This window comes from Hemitrygon akajei, chromosome 1 (genome assembly GCF_048418815.1).
Source record: "Hemitrygon akajei chromosome 1, sHemAka1.3, whole genome shotgun sequence".
In the NCBI taxonomy this organism is placed as follows: Eukaryota; Metazoa; Chordata; class Chondrichthyes; order Myliobatiformes; family Dasyatidae; genus Hemitrygon; species Hemitrygon akajei.
This window is the reverse complement of record NC_133124.1, coordinates 23,601,628-23,618,734: the sequence shown is the minus strand read 5'-3', so window position 1 is coordinate 23,618,734 and position 17,107 is coordinate 23,601,628. Positions and strand designations below refer to the sequence as shown.

Sequence of the window (17,107 nt, the reverse complement as noted above, 5' to 3'; positions counted from 1 at the left end):
TGTTCAAAGACATTGGTGTTGCCATACCAGGCTGTGATGCAACCAGTAAAAACCTTTAAGCTTTAAAACTCCAAAATCCTCCAACACTGATAGGGTTAGATTTACAATGTTGATAGTATATTATGTCAATTACTTCCTAATTAGACAATGCTGATACTATAGAGATAATAAAACCCACAGACAGGTTTGGTAGAGTAGAATATGTAAAAATAATAAATGTCATTTGGCAAACTGTTTCATTGACTGAACATGTAAGGGAATTCAGATCTTGTGACATTACTAAGACCATAAGCTATAGGAGGAGAATTAGGCCATTTGACCCATTGAGCCTGCTCCACCATTTCCTTGCAGCAGATCCATTTTTCCTCTCTGCCCCAATCTTCTACCTTCTCACCCTATCCCTTCATGCCAGGACCAATCAAGAATCTATCAACCTCTGCCTTAAATATATATAAAGACTTGGCCTCCACAGCTGTCTGTGGCAAAGAATTCCACAAATTCACCACTCTCCAGCTAAAGAAATTCCTCCTCATCTGCATTCTAAAAGGGTGGCCCTCTATTCTGAGGCTGTGTCCCTGGTCTTAGACGCTCCTGCCCTAGAAAACATCCTCTCCACATCCACTCTAACAAGGCCTTTCAGCATTCGATAGGTTTCATTAAATTAATGTTCGCAACATTATTATCAGAACATAAGGGATATTTCTTTACTCAGAACATACTGAGTATGCTGCTAATGTGTTGGACAGTTTAGACACATCTAATGAGAAGCTAGATAAGACAGGAGGAAGGCAGGAGACTGGGGCTGAGAGGGAAATGGATTAGCCGTGATGAAATGTCAGTGACTTGATGCGCCAAGTGGCTCAATTCTGCTATTATATCTTATGGTCTAAGAATGTGAGGAAGAAAGAAATAGAAAGGTGTTAGATGAAAGAGAGTTAAAAGCTGGCAGTCCCGTCACATTTATGCGCTGTGAGTATTGGCCAATGGAGCAAAGTGGCCTGTCTCTGAGTTATATGTGATAACAAAAACTTTGACATTAGATCATCATTTTATTGAGGGCAAATGCAGCAAAACATGAAAACTGTTGAGGAGAAATGTCATTTCATGGAATTTAATGATGTTGGCTGAAGGATAAATTTTATCTGAGGTGCATTGGAAACTCTTCAGTTTTTTAAACACAATATTAGGATCTACAGTATCTAACTGAAAGGGTCAGCAAGTCTCCGGCTTAACATCTCCTAAAAAGGACACTTCTGATGTAGTAGAATTAAGTACTGGCCTAGGATTGAACCTCAAGCCTTCATTATCAAGCTGGAACCTACCTCAGAGTCATGACTAATATGTGGTTTCTTTGGCAGATTAAATTTGGGCATTTCTCCATGTAAATTCCAGCAAGTACTGGGATTTGCTTCACGAGTATCCATATCCAAATGTAAATGATGTGTGCCTGATAAACAGTGCCGATCACCAAAGATGCTCACCAACTAGGCCATGCTTCTCTCTCATTGCTGCCATCAGGCAAAAAGTACAAGTGCCTCGAGATTTGCACCAAGAGGTTCAAGAATGATAACTACCCTTCAACCATCAGGCTCTTAAACAATAGATGATAATTACACTCATCTATTGAGATGTTCCAACAACCAATGATCTCACTTCACAGACTCATCTTGTTATGTTATGTTCTCATTATTTATTGCTATTTATTTACAGTTGTATTTTAACAGTTTGTCATCTTCTATGCTCTTGCTCTTTCATTGATCCTATTTACAGTTACCATTCTATAGATTTGCTGAGTATATGTGCAGGAAAAAGAATCTCAGGGTCGTGTTTGGTGACATGTATGTATTCTGAAAATAAAGTTTACTTTGAACTTTGAGCATTCGTGTCTGTGCATACACGGTGCTGGAGCTTACTAAGCTTAATAGAAATTCCCAGCATTTCAGCCGAGGACTGAGGAAGGGTCTCAGCCCAAAGTGTTGACTGTTTATTCCTTTCTATTGCAGGTCAGGCAGCACCTGAGCCCCTCCAGTATTTTTGTATGTGTCAGTCTGAGTGCAGATCTTGTTCCAGGTTGATTTCAATGCAGATTTTATGGTTGTGTGAGAGAGAAAAAAAAATAACAACAACCCTGCACCCAGCATCAGCAAGACCAAGGACTTCAGGAAGCAGAAGCCAGGGAAACACGTGACAGTCGTCATTGAGGGGTCAGTGCTGGAAACGGTAAGCAGCTTCAAGTTCCTGGGCATCAACATCCCAGAGAATCTATCTTGGGACCAAAACAGACAGACAGACATACTTTATTGATCCCAAGGGAAATTGGGTTTCGTTGCAGCCGCACCATCAAGAATAGTGAAGAAATACAGCAATATAAAACCATAAATAATTTAATAATAATAAGTTAATCATGGCAAGTGGAAAAAATAAGTCCAGGACCCGCCTATTGGCTCAGGGTGTCTGACACTCCGAGGGAGGAGTTGTGAAGTTTGATGGCCACAGGTAGGAATGACTTTCTATGACGCTCAGTGTTACATCTCGGTGGAATGAGTCTCTGGCTGAACGCACTCCCCTGCCTAACCAGTACATTATGGAGTGGATGGGAGTCATTGTCTCCCATTGATGCAATCACAACAAAGGTGTGTTAGCAGCTCCACTTTGTTAGGAGTTTGAGGAGATTTGGAATTGTCCCCAAATCTCCTGTGAATTTCTATAGTTGTACAGTAGAGAGCATCCTGAGTAGTTTCACCACAGCCTGGCATGGGGGCTCTGGCAACAGGATTGCAAAAGGAGCTGCAGAGAGTGTAGACTTACCCAGCTCCACCACGGACAACATCCTCCCCACCATCAAGGACATCTTCAAGAGTTCGTGCCTCAAGAATGCAGCATCCGTCACTAAGGTCTATTACCATCCAGGACATACCCTCTTCTCCACAATCAGGAAGGAGCTACAGGAGCCCGCAGACTCTCAAACAATTAATTACAAACAGCTTCTTATTCTCTACCATCAGATTTCTGAATGGACCATAAACATATGTATACTTCTTTGTTTTTCCTTTCTTTGCACTTTATTTCTTAATTTACAGTAATTTTAGTTTTTGCACTGTATTTCTGCCATAAAACAACAAATTTCATGACGTTTGTCAATGATTCTAAACCTGATTCTCAAAAAAAAGAGGCTTAATTTTCTTAATTTGTTGCAATGTTTCACTTATTTAACTGTATTTTAAATGTAACGGGGGTTTTTTTCTTTTTTGTTACTGTGTATATAATCAAAATGGCGTCTTTGTTTTGTTAAAAGTAGGAATGCTGGCACCTGTGTTAATAGTAGGAATGCTAGCGTCTTTGTTATGATAAGTGCTGGAAGCTTGTTTGGGACTGTAAACTGATTGTTGGCGGGATTTTGGGGAGTCGGGGCGATGGAGTGAGAGAGAGAGGACGGGATGCTGGAAGCTGGGCGACGGTCCCCGGCCCAAGGTGTTCGGTGATGAGAGGAGACGGAGACAGAGGAGTGTGGAGCGTCTGGTCGACCACCGTAGGGGTCCCAGGAGGCGGGTCGAGGAAGTCGGAGGGGATCGAATGGTGGCCATGAGACTTCAGTAATTGAGCTCCAACGATTGTGCACGAAGTGGTTTGGACTTTGAGAAGTTTGGCGCCTTTTCTTTTTTTTCTCTTATTCATATATACTGTATCGTTAGTAATCGCTTAGTTATAGTAATCTTTATAAATTGTACTCATTTAATCGCATAAGGTGTACTGTCTGTGTTTTTTGGGCGAGGCGGGGGACATCACACAGCATCCACACCAGCTGATTACCCAGTTTGGCGGGGCCGAAGGCTGCTCCCCCTAGACTAGAACGAGTTTGAGCGATGCCTGAGGCGACCCAGGGGTTACATTGTGGGGGCTCATCCGGGATTGATTTCTGTGGAAGCTGTGTGATCGCCCTCTTTAAATTATGTCTGCGGTGAAGAGCTGGTGTGCCTTTGTGGGTGTGCGATTGCCGGTTATCTCTGCATGTGTGTTGGGTGGGGTGGCTGCTGTTGGTAGCCCGGAGGTCGTTGTTCGAGTTCCGACTAGCGCTGACGAAAAGGTGGTGGGGCCATGGGTTGTCCGTACTGTTTGGAGAGTGAGGAGTGACAGGTTGGGATGTTTCAGCTATGGTGGGCTCCGCCCAGTTGTTGGAATAATGTCCAGCCCTAAAGGGGCGGAGACGTGGGCGGAGCAGACCTCTCAGTTGTTGGGTGAGTGGCAGTGCTTAGCTGAGGGAAAGCGACAGGGATTGGTTGAAAGTTTGAGTAGGCGGGCTGGTAGCGTTGTTAGAACTGTCGGGCGCAATTATCTCGAAGTGACAGCTGCCAGTTCTGGGAAAGTGTGGGAAAATGCTTGTGGTTCGACTGGAAGTCAAATGCCGCAGCTGGGGGGCTTATCATATCCGTGGCAGGAGATGGGTGGGAAGTTTTTAGGGTATCCCTTTTGGTTAGGAGGGCAGATAAATTGCTTGCGGAGACAGGGGGATTTGTCAAGGGGATCAGTTGTTCCGTTGATCCGAGAGGTGTCGGGAAACTTAGAGGAGGCCCAGTGGGGGAACGGCTTGGGGTCTCTGGGGGAGCACGTTCCCAGCAATGTACCAAGGAACTCCCGCAAGGAACAGACCCTATTCCTGAAGGCTTAGAGGGACCACGCACTCAGGTGTTGTTACGGATGGATGGAAGTCAAGTTAAAGCCATCCTCGGCACCGGGGCACCGGTTAAGTTGCTGTACAGTTTGTTTTATAACCGTTTTTGGAAGCCTTTACCCTTGATGACATTGACGGCACTGGAGATTTGGGGGTACCAGTGCAGGTGATTATAAAGACGATGGTTGTTGGTCAGTGAAAATGGAGTTCTTAGAGGACTTAAGAACTTTTTAAAAGCTATTATTAATGCTTTTTGAGATAGTGATTTAGATGCATATCATATTTTTTACTGAGTTAAGTATTGTATGTAATTAGTTTTGCTACAACAAGTGTATGGGACATTGGAAAAAAAAGTTGAATTTCCCCATGGGGATGCATAAAGTATCTATCTATCTATCTATCTATCTATCTATCTATCTATCTATCTATCTAAATGTGGAGGTGACTGAGGTTCGTGAATCGTTGATGCTGATGTGTCTGGACACTGTTGAGCCGGGCAGCGTTTCGGTTATGGAGAGAACCAATATCCTGTTGGTGCGCTTGGGGGCCTGCCCGGAGGAGGCGGGTGAGAGCTGTTTGGAGGCATTATCGATGCACCCAGAGTTTCGAGCTGCTTGTGCGGACGTGTGTAGCAGCATTGGGCCGATACCGAATTCAAACAAGAGCCGGTGGTGGTATGGCCTGGAGGAGTATCTGAGGGTGAGACCCTCTTAGTGGACGCTGTGAAATACCACCAGGGAGGGGAGTTGACTGCTGAAGACACCTCGGTGAGGCAGAGGTTGCGGCGACTGACCCCTACAGCGTGGCAGACATAGGCAGCGTGTGTGTGGATTATATTGGGCCGTAGAGGCGATGGCCTATCTGAGTGGTGCGAAGAGGTTTAAGGTGCTGGATCTGAGGAGTGGATGTTGCCAGATCCAGATGAGTGATGCCAACAAGGAGAAGATGACGGTTATAAGTTCCCTAGGAGTCTTCCGGTCCGAAAAGATACCACAGGGTATCTCCGGAGCCCTTGCAACCTTCCTGCAGGGCATGTGGAAGACCATGGGGGTGTGGAGGCGTTTGGAATTTTGACGTATGTGGATGATCTCCTGGTATTTGGATTTGCCTCAGGAGAATATGAAGTGAGGTCATTGCAGGAGCGGCTGAGAACTACAGAGTTAAAGTGTTTTCTGGACACGTGCCAGGGCTGGCGAAGGTCGCAGCTCGTGAGTGTCTGTCTCTACGGAATCAAGTTTGAAATGAAGACTGAGAGACCAGAGAGAGTGATCTGGAACCATTTGAAAGACGTACAAATTGGAGAGAATGAAGAAAGTTGTTTGACTGAGGGCCACAGCAAACTGAGAGCCTGGAGAAGGGAGTTTGCGGAGGTGAAGAAATTGCGGACAAATCTTGGAAGGGGGAAGCGGTAGCTTGAAGGGAACCTGAAGATGACCATCGACAGTTCAAATGAAGTGCAACACCTGAAGGTTGATTTGGAAGAAGTCATGAGGAGAAAAAAAGAAGCTGGAGAGAAGTGCAGTGAATACTGAACTGGAGGGTGACCAATTGTTTAACTGCTGCTTTTCAGGTCGGAGTGGAAGAAGCTGTTGGAGTAACTGCATTCCAGATTGAGATGGCCGGGATGCAGGAGTCAGAACTGCTGAGCCAGGGGCCAGAGAAGATGATAATCTCAATTGCAGGAGGCTGAAGAGACTGCAGGAGCAGTGCAGGTCACGTGTTTCCGTTTGGAGAAGATCAAACGGCAGCTACTGATCAAAGAAATGAGGAAGAATACAGATTCAAAGGCTGATGTGCTGGATGTGTGGTACATGCTGCCTTTTGCTGACTTTCCCTCGATTGAGGAAGAGACCTTTGGCCCTTCTTCCACTGAGTCAGCTGTAGTGGGGAGGGTTAGCTGTGTGCAGTGTGGGGCATGAATGAGAGGTTGAAAGAGGAGTTGGTAGTGGACCCAAGGTATCCCCAGCTGTGTCCTAGCCTAAGGGTTTAGGTGAGGGGGGTAAGGAGGTCTCAGAAGGGTTAGGGAACGCCCAGATAGTTGGCCTATATAGCGCCTAAGGAACAGGGCGTGAGGTTTACTGTGTGGGGAGGAGATGTCACTGCTTGTGCTTGGGTTACGGTGTGTTGGCAGGAAAGGTGACGAGTTATCTAATAGTCATGAGGACATGACTTTTATTTGGTGGGGGGAGAGTGTAACGGGGGTTTTTTTCTTTTTCTTTGTTACTGTGTATGTAATCAAAATGGCGTCTTTGTTTTGTTAAAAGTAGGAATGCTGGCGCCTGTGTTAATAGTAGGAATGCTAGCGTCTTTGTTATGATAAGTGCTGGAAGCTTGTTTGGGACTGTAAACTGATTGTTGGCGGGATTTTGGGGAGTCGGGGCGATGGAGTGAGAGAGAGAGGACGGGATGCTGGAAGCTGGGCGACGGTCCCCGGCCCAAGGTGTTCGGTGATGAGAGGAGACGGAGACAGAGGAGTGTGGAGCGTCTGGTCGACCACCGTGGGGGGTCCCAGGAGGCGGGTCGAGGAAGTCGGAGGGGATCGAATGGTGGCCATGAGACTTCAGTAATTGAGCTCCAACGATTGTGCACGAAGTGGTTTGGACTTTGATAAGTTTGGCACCTTTTCTTTTTTTTCTCTTATTCATATATACTGTATCGTTAGTAATCGCTTAGTTATAGTAATCTGTATAAATTGTACTCATTTAATCGCATAAGGTGTACTGTCTGTGTTTTTTGGGTGAGGCGGGGACATCACACAGCATCCACACCAGCTGATTACCCAGTTTGGCGGGGCCAAAGGCTGCTCCCCCTAGACTAGAACGAGTTTGAGCGATGCCTGAGGCGACCCAGGGGTTACATAAACATTTTAGATAATGGTTATATTTCAGAATATTTTTAGCTACTGTATACTTATAATGACACAGATCAGGCCCCAGGAAGTAATTTTACTAATTCCATATCCCTCTCTCTGCATTCTTGCAACTTTCTCTCTCACTCACATACATCATCATCTTATTCTTTTAAGACTATGATATATAGGAGCAGAATTAAGCCATTTAGCCCATCGAGTCTGCTCCACCATTTCATCATGGCTGATCCATTTCCCTCTCAGCTCCATTCTCCTGCCTTCTACCCATATCCCTTCATGCCTTGACTAATCAAGAACCTATCAACCCTTGCCATAAATATGCCCAATGGCTTGGCCTCCACAGCCACCTGTGGCAATGAATTCCACAGATTCACCACTCTCTGGCTAAAGATATTCCTCTTCATCTTCATTCTAAATGGTCGCTCTCTATTCTGAGGCAGTCCTCCACCATAGGAAAAATGCTCTCCACTTCCATTCTATCGAGGCCATTCAACATTTGATAGACAATAGACAGTAGGTGCAGAAGTAGGCCATTCAGCCCTTCTAGCCAGTACCGCCATTCACTGTGATCATGGCTGATCATACACAATCAGTACCCCGTTCCTGCCCTCTCCCCATATCCCTTGACCCCGCTATCTATAAAAGCTCTATCTAACTCTCTCTTGAATGCATCCAGAGACTTGGCCTCCACTGCCTTCTGGGGCAGAGCATTCCACATATCCACCACTCTCTGGGTGAAAAAGTTTTTCCACATCTCTGTTCTAAATGGCCTACCCCTTATTCTTAAACTGTGGCCTCTAGTTCTGGACTCACCCATCAGCAGGAACATGCTTCCTGCCTCCAGCATGTCCAATCCCTTAATAATCTTATATGTTTCAATCAGATCCCCTCTCATCCTTCTAAATTCCAGTGTATACAAGCCCAATTGCTCCAATCTTTCAACATATGACAGTCCCATCATTCCAGGAATTAACCTTGTGAACCTTTCATGATTTGAGAGTTAGGGGGCAAAAGTTTAAGGGAAACACGAGGGGGTATTTCTTTACTCAGAGAGTGATAGCTGTGTGGAATGAGCTTCCTGTAGAAGTAGTAGAGGCCAGTTCAGTTGTGTCATTTAAGGTAAAATTGGATAGGTATATGGACAGGAAAGGAGTGGAGGGTTATGGGCTGAGTGCGGGTAGGTGGAACTAGGTGAGATTAAGAGTTCGGCACAGACTAGGAGGGCCGGAATGGCCTGTTTCCGTGCTGTGATTGTTATATGGTTATATGGTTAACCTACGCTGCACTCCCTCAATAGGAAGAATATTCTTCCTCAAATTTGGAGACCAAAACTGCACACAATACTCCAGGTGGGGTCTCACCAGGGCCCTGTACAGCTGCAGAAGGACCTCTTTACTCCTATACTCAATTCCTCTTGTTATAAAGGCCAGCATGTCATTAGCTTTCTTCACTGCCTGCTGTACCTGCATGCTTGCTTTCATTGACTGATGTACAAGAACACCTAGATCTCGTTGTACTTCCCCTTTTCCTAACTTGACTCCATTTAGATAGTAATCTGCCTTCCTGTTCTTGCCACCAAAGTGGATAACCTCATACTTATCCACATTAAACTACATCTGCCATATATTTGCCCACTCACCCAACCTGACCAAGTCACCCTGCATTCTCATAACATCCTCCTGACATTTCACACTGCCACCCAGCTTTGTGTCATCGGCAAATTTGCTAATGTTACTTTTAATCCCTTCATCTAAATCATTAATGTATATTGTAAACAGCTGCGGTCCCAGCACCGAACCTTGCGGTACCTCACTGGTCACAGCCTACCATTCCGAAAGGGACCCATTAATCGCTACTCTTTGTTTCCTGTCAGCCAGCCAATTTTCAATCCATGTCAATACTCTGCCCCCAATACCATGTGCCCTAATTTTGCCCACTAATCTCCTATGTGGGACTTTATCAAAAGCCTTCTGGAAGTTCAGGTACACTACATCCACTGGCTCTCCCTTGTCCATTTTCATAGTTACATCCTCAAAAAACTCCAGAAGATTAGTCAAGCATGATTTCCTTTCATAAATCCATGCTGACTCGGACTGATCCTTCTACTGCTATCCAAATGTGTCGTAATTTCCTCTTTTATAATTGACTCCAGCATCTTTCCCACCACTGACGTCAGGCTAACCGGTCTATAATTCCCTGTTTTCTCTCTCCCTCCTTTCTTGAAAAGTGGGACAACATTAGCCACCCTCCAATCAGCAGGAACTGTTCCTGAATCTATAGAACATTGGAAAATGATTACCAATACATGCACAATTTCTAGAGCCACCTCTTTAAGTACCCTGGGATGCAGACCATCAGATCCCGGGGACTTATCAGCCTTCAGACTCAACAGTCTATCCAACACCATTTCTTGCCTAATATAAATTTCCTTTGGTTCATCCTTTACCCTAGTTCCTTTGGCCACTATTACATCTGGGAGATTATTTGTGTCTTCCCTAGTGAAGACAGATCCAAAGTACCTATTCAACTCATCTGCCATTTCCTTGTTCCCCATAATAAATTCACCCGTTTCTGTCTTCAATGGCCCAATTTTGGTCTTAACTATTTTTTTGCTATTCACATACCTAAAGAAGCTTTTACTGTCCTCCTTTATATTCTTTGCTAGTTTACCTTCGTACCTCATTTTTTCTTGGCGTATTGCCTTTTTTGTTATCTTCTGTTGCTCTTTAAAAGCTTCCCAGTCCTCCGGTTTCCCGCTCATCTTTGCTATGTTATACTTTTATTTTTATACTGCCCTTTACTTCCCTCGTCAGCCACTGCCGCCCCTTACTCCCCTTAGGATCTGTCTTCCTCTTTGGAATGAACCGATCCTGCACCTTCTGCATTATTCCCAGAAATACCTGCCATTGTTGTTCCACTGCCTTCCTTGCTAGGGTATTGTTCTATTGAACTTTGGCCAGCTCCTCCCTCATAGCTCCATAGTTCCCTTTGTTCAATAGGCTTCAATGAGATTCTCCCCCCTCCCCACCATCATTCTTTTGAATTCCAGACCCAGACCATCAAAAGCTTCCCATATGATAAGCCTTTCGATTCTGGGATCATTTTCATGAATATTCTTTGAACCCTCTCCGATGTCAGCACATTCTTTCTGCGGTAAGGGGCCCAAAACTGCTCCCAAAACTCCAAGTGAGGCCTCACCAGTGCTTCACAAAGGCTCAACATTACATCTGTGCTTTTATATTCTCGTCCATTAAGTGACACCCTGGACTCTTGGAATAGCAAATTAACCTCTCTCTTCCGAAACGTCGTCACTACCTCCTCCCATATGTGCTGTCTGGCCTGCTGAGTTCTGCCAGCATTTTGTGTTTTTAACCTACCTGGACATCTTTGAGATTTGAGAGATAATTAGAGCAACCAAGAGATACAATAGTGCTTCGAGATGTGCTGTCATCTCACTGCTTCTGTGACACAGATTCAGTCCTGAGGAGCAGCTAAAATGGTGCCAGAAGGCAACTTCTTCAAGCTCATCTGTGAAGCAGTTTAAATTCCTCTCTTTAAAGTCTCCTCTTTCCTGTTCAAGGTGGCTGGGGTTCTGTCGGAGTCAGTGATCTACCGCTGCACTCCAGTTCTTGGAGCTCACCGAACGGCTGTATTTTCAACATCTCCAGGAGCAGCCTGGGAGATGAGCGCCTTTGGGACGCGGCCTCGGGCAGCCCCTGTGGACGTTCGATTCCTCGCCGGTGTCGCCAACTGAAATGACACAGGAGATTGGAACATCGAGACAACGGGTGCTGGAAGAGTCTGCTCTTGAGCAATTGCTCTCTCTTTCTCAGTGGTGGTGGGGTGGGGGGGAAGAGTCTGTTGGTTCTCGAGTCAGGTGGGCTCGAATAAGCAACGCTGCAGACTGTAACGTCGAAACAGCGAGTTCTTATTGTCCCCTCTCACTGTGGCAGGTCTCACTGCCTTGTTAGTGAGAGACAAAGCCTGTGGCAGGTCGAAGTGCTGGGTTACAGACTGTGGCTTTTGAACTCTGGATCATGGTGTCTTTAGTGGCTTTGCTATTGCTTGCGTGGTGATTGGTGGAGGGGGGGGGCTGATGTTTTTGCTGGAACAAGTGGGGGATGGAAAGGAGGAGGGTTGATGCTTTGCTTGTGTGTGGGAGGGGGAGGGTGGCTTTAGGGCTCGAACATTTTTCTGTCATTCATCCTTTGGGGCTTTTCTGTTTCGTGAATGTCCGTGAAGAGTAGGAACTTCAGGTCGTATATTGTATACATTCTCTGCTACTAAATTGAACCATTGGTGTGGTCTGTGCACAGTTTGCATGTTCTCACTGTCCCCTGTTGCATGGGTTTCCTCTGGCTGCTTCAGTTTACTCCCACTTCCTCAGAAACTGTGGTGTGGTAGGTTGATTGGGCACTTTAAATTTTCCCTTCTCGTGTATAATTATGAGGTTGACAGGAATGTGTAAGGAATAAAACGGGATTAGTCTAGAATTCGAGCAAATGTGTATGTAGTTGGCATGGACTGGATGGGCTGAAAGGCCTGACTCCAGGCTGTATAACTCAATGTCTCCATGCTGCCAGATAGTCATGGAGAAAACATGCAAACTCTGCGTAATCAGCACCGAAGATCAGGCGTTCAATCCTCGTCCTTGGAGCTACGAGGCAGCTCCAGGGACTACCTGCTTTGTTACTTATTTCAAGTACTTTTTGAGTGGTGCTGAATGTCAATGCTATTGAATAAGCAACAAGTTTAACGAGGCAAAACTGGGACAGTGGCTTTGTTACGTCAAATGTTGAGGCTTATTGCAGGCTGTCCATCTCAATTGTTGTGCAAAATTGTCTCCCTGTGCCTGTGGTGAACTACATATACCTGTCTGGACTGCTCCTGTGGCTCCTCCCACAGACCCCTGTATAAAGGCGATTGAGGCCTGAGCCCGGCCTCATTCTCCAGGATGTAGTGTTGTTCATTCTTCCAGTCAATAAAAGCTGATATCTCACTTCTTACGTCTCAGAGTGAGTTATTGATGGTGCATCAGTGCCAGACCCAAATGAACCCCACAAGGCTTTCCTCCATCCACATTCTGGACATAGCTAAGCTTATGTGTGAGACGCTCCTATCTCTGAGCAGTGAATGTGGCCAACTGAGCAGATACGGACATATAATTTTCATCCAAATGTCCCAAGTTCTTACCCTGGTGTACTAGAGATAGCACACTACAATGCTTAATTCATGTGGAAAATAACACTCTGATTCGCTTTTTTAATGTAAGGTCTGTAACATCAGTTCTCCTTCTGTCAGTGCAGATGCTGCCTGAGTTTCCAGTATATTTCCAATGTTTTCTGTATTATTTCAGTCTTCCATGTTATTTTCTTGCATATAGGAGATTCTGCAGATGCTGGAAATCCAGGACTGAAGAAGGGTCTCAGCCCAAAACATCGATACTCATTTCTAACGATGTTGGAGGAACAGACCCTTACATTCCATTTGGGTGGCCTCCAACCTGATGGCATGCACATCGATTTCTCAAACTTCCATTAATGCCCCACCACTCCTTTACCATTTCCCATCCCCTTTTCCCTTGGTTCTTGGTCCTCCAAAATATTCCGCATGGAATTTAAACTGGAGGTGGCGGAGGGTGGACCCTCTCTCACCTTATCTCCTCACCTGCCCATCACCTCCCTCTGGTGCTCTTTCTCCCCTTTTCTTTCCTCCATGGCCTTCTATCTCTTTCACCAATGTACTTCCCAGCTCTTTACTTCATCCCCTCCCCCTTCAGGCTTCACCTATCACGTCGCACAACACACTGGAGGAACTCAGCAGGTCGGGCAGCATCCGTGGAAAGGAAGAGTCAACGTTTCGGGCCGAGACCCTTCGTCAGGACGTCACCTATCACCTTGTGTTTCTCTCTCTCCTCCCCCCCCCCCCCCCACACACCTTTTAAATCTACTCCTCAGCTTTTTTTCTCCAGTCCTGCCGATGGGTTTCGGCTCAAAACGTCGACTGTTTACTCTTTTCTTAGATGCTGTCTGGCCTGCTGGGTTCCTGCAGCATTTTGTGTGTGTTTCCCACCACCGCGGGAGTTCCTCATGAAGGCAGTATCCATCATTAAGGACCCTCACTACCCTCTTCGCATTTCTACCATCTGTACGGTACAGTAGCCTTAAGACCTACACTGAACATTTTAGAGACAACTTTTTTTTTCTCTCTATGGCATCCGATTTCTGAACCGTCCGTAAAACCCACGAACATTTGACTTTTGCATTATTTCTGTAACTTACAGCTTTCTTTTTAAATCTCTTGCACTGGACTGTTGCTGTAAAACCGCACATTTCACGTCACCTGTCAGTGATAATAAACCTGATTCTGGTTCTGTTAGGTTTATTTTGGGAGGAATTCTGCAGTAAATCCAATTAGGAAGCGCTAAACAACCCTGCCCTACACTCGTGCCAAGTCTGTGCCGGCAGGCGCTGGAACACCATTCATTTCCTATTGGCCGAAACCCGAGTCAATCAGAAAACCCCGCCTCATCTTCGTGACGCCGTTTCCGGCTGCCTTGCTTGCCGCCTTGCTTCGAAGTTGGTTCTTCAGTTGGAGCAACCGGTGATTCAATCCTTGAAACCCCTTTAAGGGCGGAGGTAAGAAAAGCAGGGTGAGGGGGGCAGAGGCAGTCAGCAGAGAATAGGGAATGTGGGAATAGGACGGGACAAAGTGGAGGGAACAACTGTGTGGGTTATGTGTGTGGAAGCGCGGGCTGCAGATGCCGGGATCTGATGCAGGAGCGGACCGCCTGAGGAGCTCGGCGAGCCGGGCAGTGTACCTGCAGCCGGAGGAGCCTGTCGACCAGTCCGATCAAGAGCATGCAACCGCTGTCCCTCTCCTTTCACACATGCTGCTCGACCCATCGGGGGTTTGTTGTGGTATTGCGAAGAGGTCAAAGAGCAAATGCAGGTTCAGAATTAGGAGTTCAGCTGCCTGTGCGTCTGTATGTAGAAAACATATAACACTACAGCGCAGGAGTAGGCTCTTCGGCCCATTGTGTCTGTGCCAACCCGATCTCTGTACTGCCATGATGCCAGTTTAAACTAAACCCATATGGTCTCTTTCCCCTGCCTGATCATGTGCCTGTCTCAATGCTTCCTACTCCTATCCTGGCACTTAATCATTCTATGCAAATACAAATTGCCTTGTGAGCCTCCTTTAAACTTTTCCCTCTCCCATCTTAGAGCTATATTCTGGCTATGTTTTCACCCTGAGGAATTTCATCTCATAATTTTATCTACAGGCCATCTCCAGGTAGCGAGTAGGTTATGTTTTTACAGAGGCCCTTAAATTAACTTTGCCCATAAATTGGAAAATGCATGAAAATCATCCCATGGTAACTAAACCTCCATAGTATTGTAATAAATGACATCAAAAACACAATACTGATAAGAAAGAACAATTATTAAAAGAAAGAAAACTAGTTCTGCCATTCATCGGAATTAACATATGTAAATAATGTTGGACTTTTGAATTTTGTACATATTGGTAACACAAAATGCTGGAGGAACTCAGCAAGCCACACAGTATCTATGGAAGAGAATAAATAGTCGACTTTTCTCCTAGTCTCGGCCCAAATGATTATCTGTTTACTCTTATCCACAGGTGCTGCCTGGCCTGCTGAGTTCCTCCAGCATTTTGTGTCTGGTGCTTGGATTTCCAGCATCTGCAGATTTTCTCTTATTTGTACATAATGGTGTCATTTGGAGGATCAGTAGCTGAGGGATCAGATCATCCCTCAGCTACTGATCCTCCAGTGAAGCCAATCCAAGTTTGTCCAGTCTCCCTGTATTTCTAATATTCTTCAATCGAGACAACATCCTCATACACTTATGCACCTTTATCAAAGCACCTTCCTTTGGGTAACGTACAAACCAGAATGTCGCATAATACTCCAAATGTGCCTAATCAGCTGTAATGTGACTTCAGAGGTTTAAAGGACTTGCCGATCTCTTAACTGATAAGGCAAGTATGCCTGCTTTACTGTCCTATCCACTTCTGTTGATATATCAATGCTGCAATAGTCCTGTCATTTACCATATAGTTTGGTCATGATTCTACCCCCTAGAATGTGTAATCTCATACTTGCCAGGACAAATTCATTTATTGTTTCTCTGCCCATATTTCCATCTGATCTGTTGCCAACCGTAACTTTTGACAGCCTTTCTCACAATGCACAAAACACTAATTTGTATGTCACCAGCCGTCTTAGTAATTAGCTTAACTACATTTTCATTGAAATTGTTATACATACAATAACAGAGGTCTCAGCACTGATTCTTGTGGAACTAGGAGGTAAAATCATGAGCAAGTTATACAGTAAGTGGCAGGACCCTTGTAGCATTGATGTAGAAGAATGGAGGTGCAAGTTTATAGTTTACTGAAAGTGGCAACACAAGTGAACAGGGCAGTAAAGCAGGCATACAGCATTCTTGCCTTCATCAGACAGGGAAATGGGAAGTCACATTGTAGCTGGTTAGGCATATTTGGCATATTGATAGATAGATACTTTATTCATCCCCATGGGGAAATTCAACTTTTTTCCAATGTCCCATACACTTGTTGTAGCAAAACTAATTACATACAATACTTAACTCAGTAAAAAAATATGATATGCATCTAAATCACCATCTCAAAAAGCATTAATAATAGCTTTTATTAATTGTGCAGCATTCTGTTGCATTACAAGTTACAAATCTCTGGTTAGAATAATATTTCTTCACCATTACCCTTGGTCTTCTATGTCTAAGTCAATTTTAAAAAATTACCAACTTTCCATGGATCCCATGCATCTTAATCTTCTGGATCAGTCTACCACGGGGGATCTTGTTGAAAGCTTTACTACTGTTAATCACCTTCATCAGCGCCTCAAAAAAAAACTCAATTGAGTTAGTCCTCCTCCACAGAAGCCCATCCCTAAGAAGTCTGTTCTTTTCTGGATGTGAATAAATTCTATACTTAGGAAGCTTCTCCGGTAATTTTCCTACTACTGATGGAAGACTCATTGGCCTATAATTTCCTGGTTTGTCCCTTTTGCTCTTAAAAGAAAGGGGCAACATTGGCTGGTCCTCTGGGATATTGTCTGTGCTAAAGGAGATACAAATAACTTTTGTGAAGGCCACATCAATCTCTTGACTCCCTCAATAATTTAGGATAGATCCCAATAGGCCAGGGAATTTATCCACCTTAATGTTATGCAAGAGAACCAAATCAACACCTTCTTGATATAAGTATGCCCTAGAATAGCAGCATTCTCCTCCCTGATCTTACTGTCCTTTATGTCCTCCTTGGTGAATACATATGTGATTAGTACTGCCCATGTTCTCTGGCTCCAGGCATAAATTCCTTCCTTTGTCTTTGAATGATCCTGTCCTCTCCTGAGTTAAAACTCTCTTGTTTTAAATGTATGTATAAAGTGCCTCAGGTTTGCCTTAACACTACTCTCCAATGACATTTAATGGCACCTTTTAGCTCTCCTTATTCCCCACTTAAGTTCTTTCTTGTATCTTTTGATATTCTTTGAGGGC

The 17,107-nt window shown here is 44.9% G+C and overlaps 1 protein-coding gene across 1 annotated transcript in view; it reads left to right on the top strand.

Annotated features, from left to right (window-relative positions):
- The first annotated feature begins 14,091 nt into the window (after positions 1 to 14,091).
- The window catches only part of rbbp8 (retinoblastoma binding protein 8), a 128,630-nt gene continuing 125,614 nt past the window's right edge, over positions 14,092 to 17,107 (top strand). The window contains exon 1 of the mRNA XM_073039142.1: positions 14,092 to 14,176. The gene's annotated coding sequence lies outside the window, so the exon portion shown is untranslated. The remainder of the gene's footprint in view (positions 14,177 to 17,107) is intronic.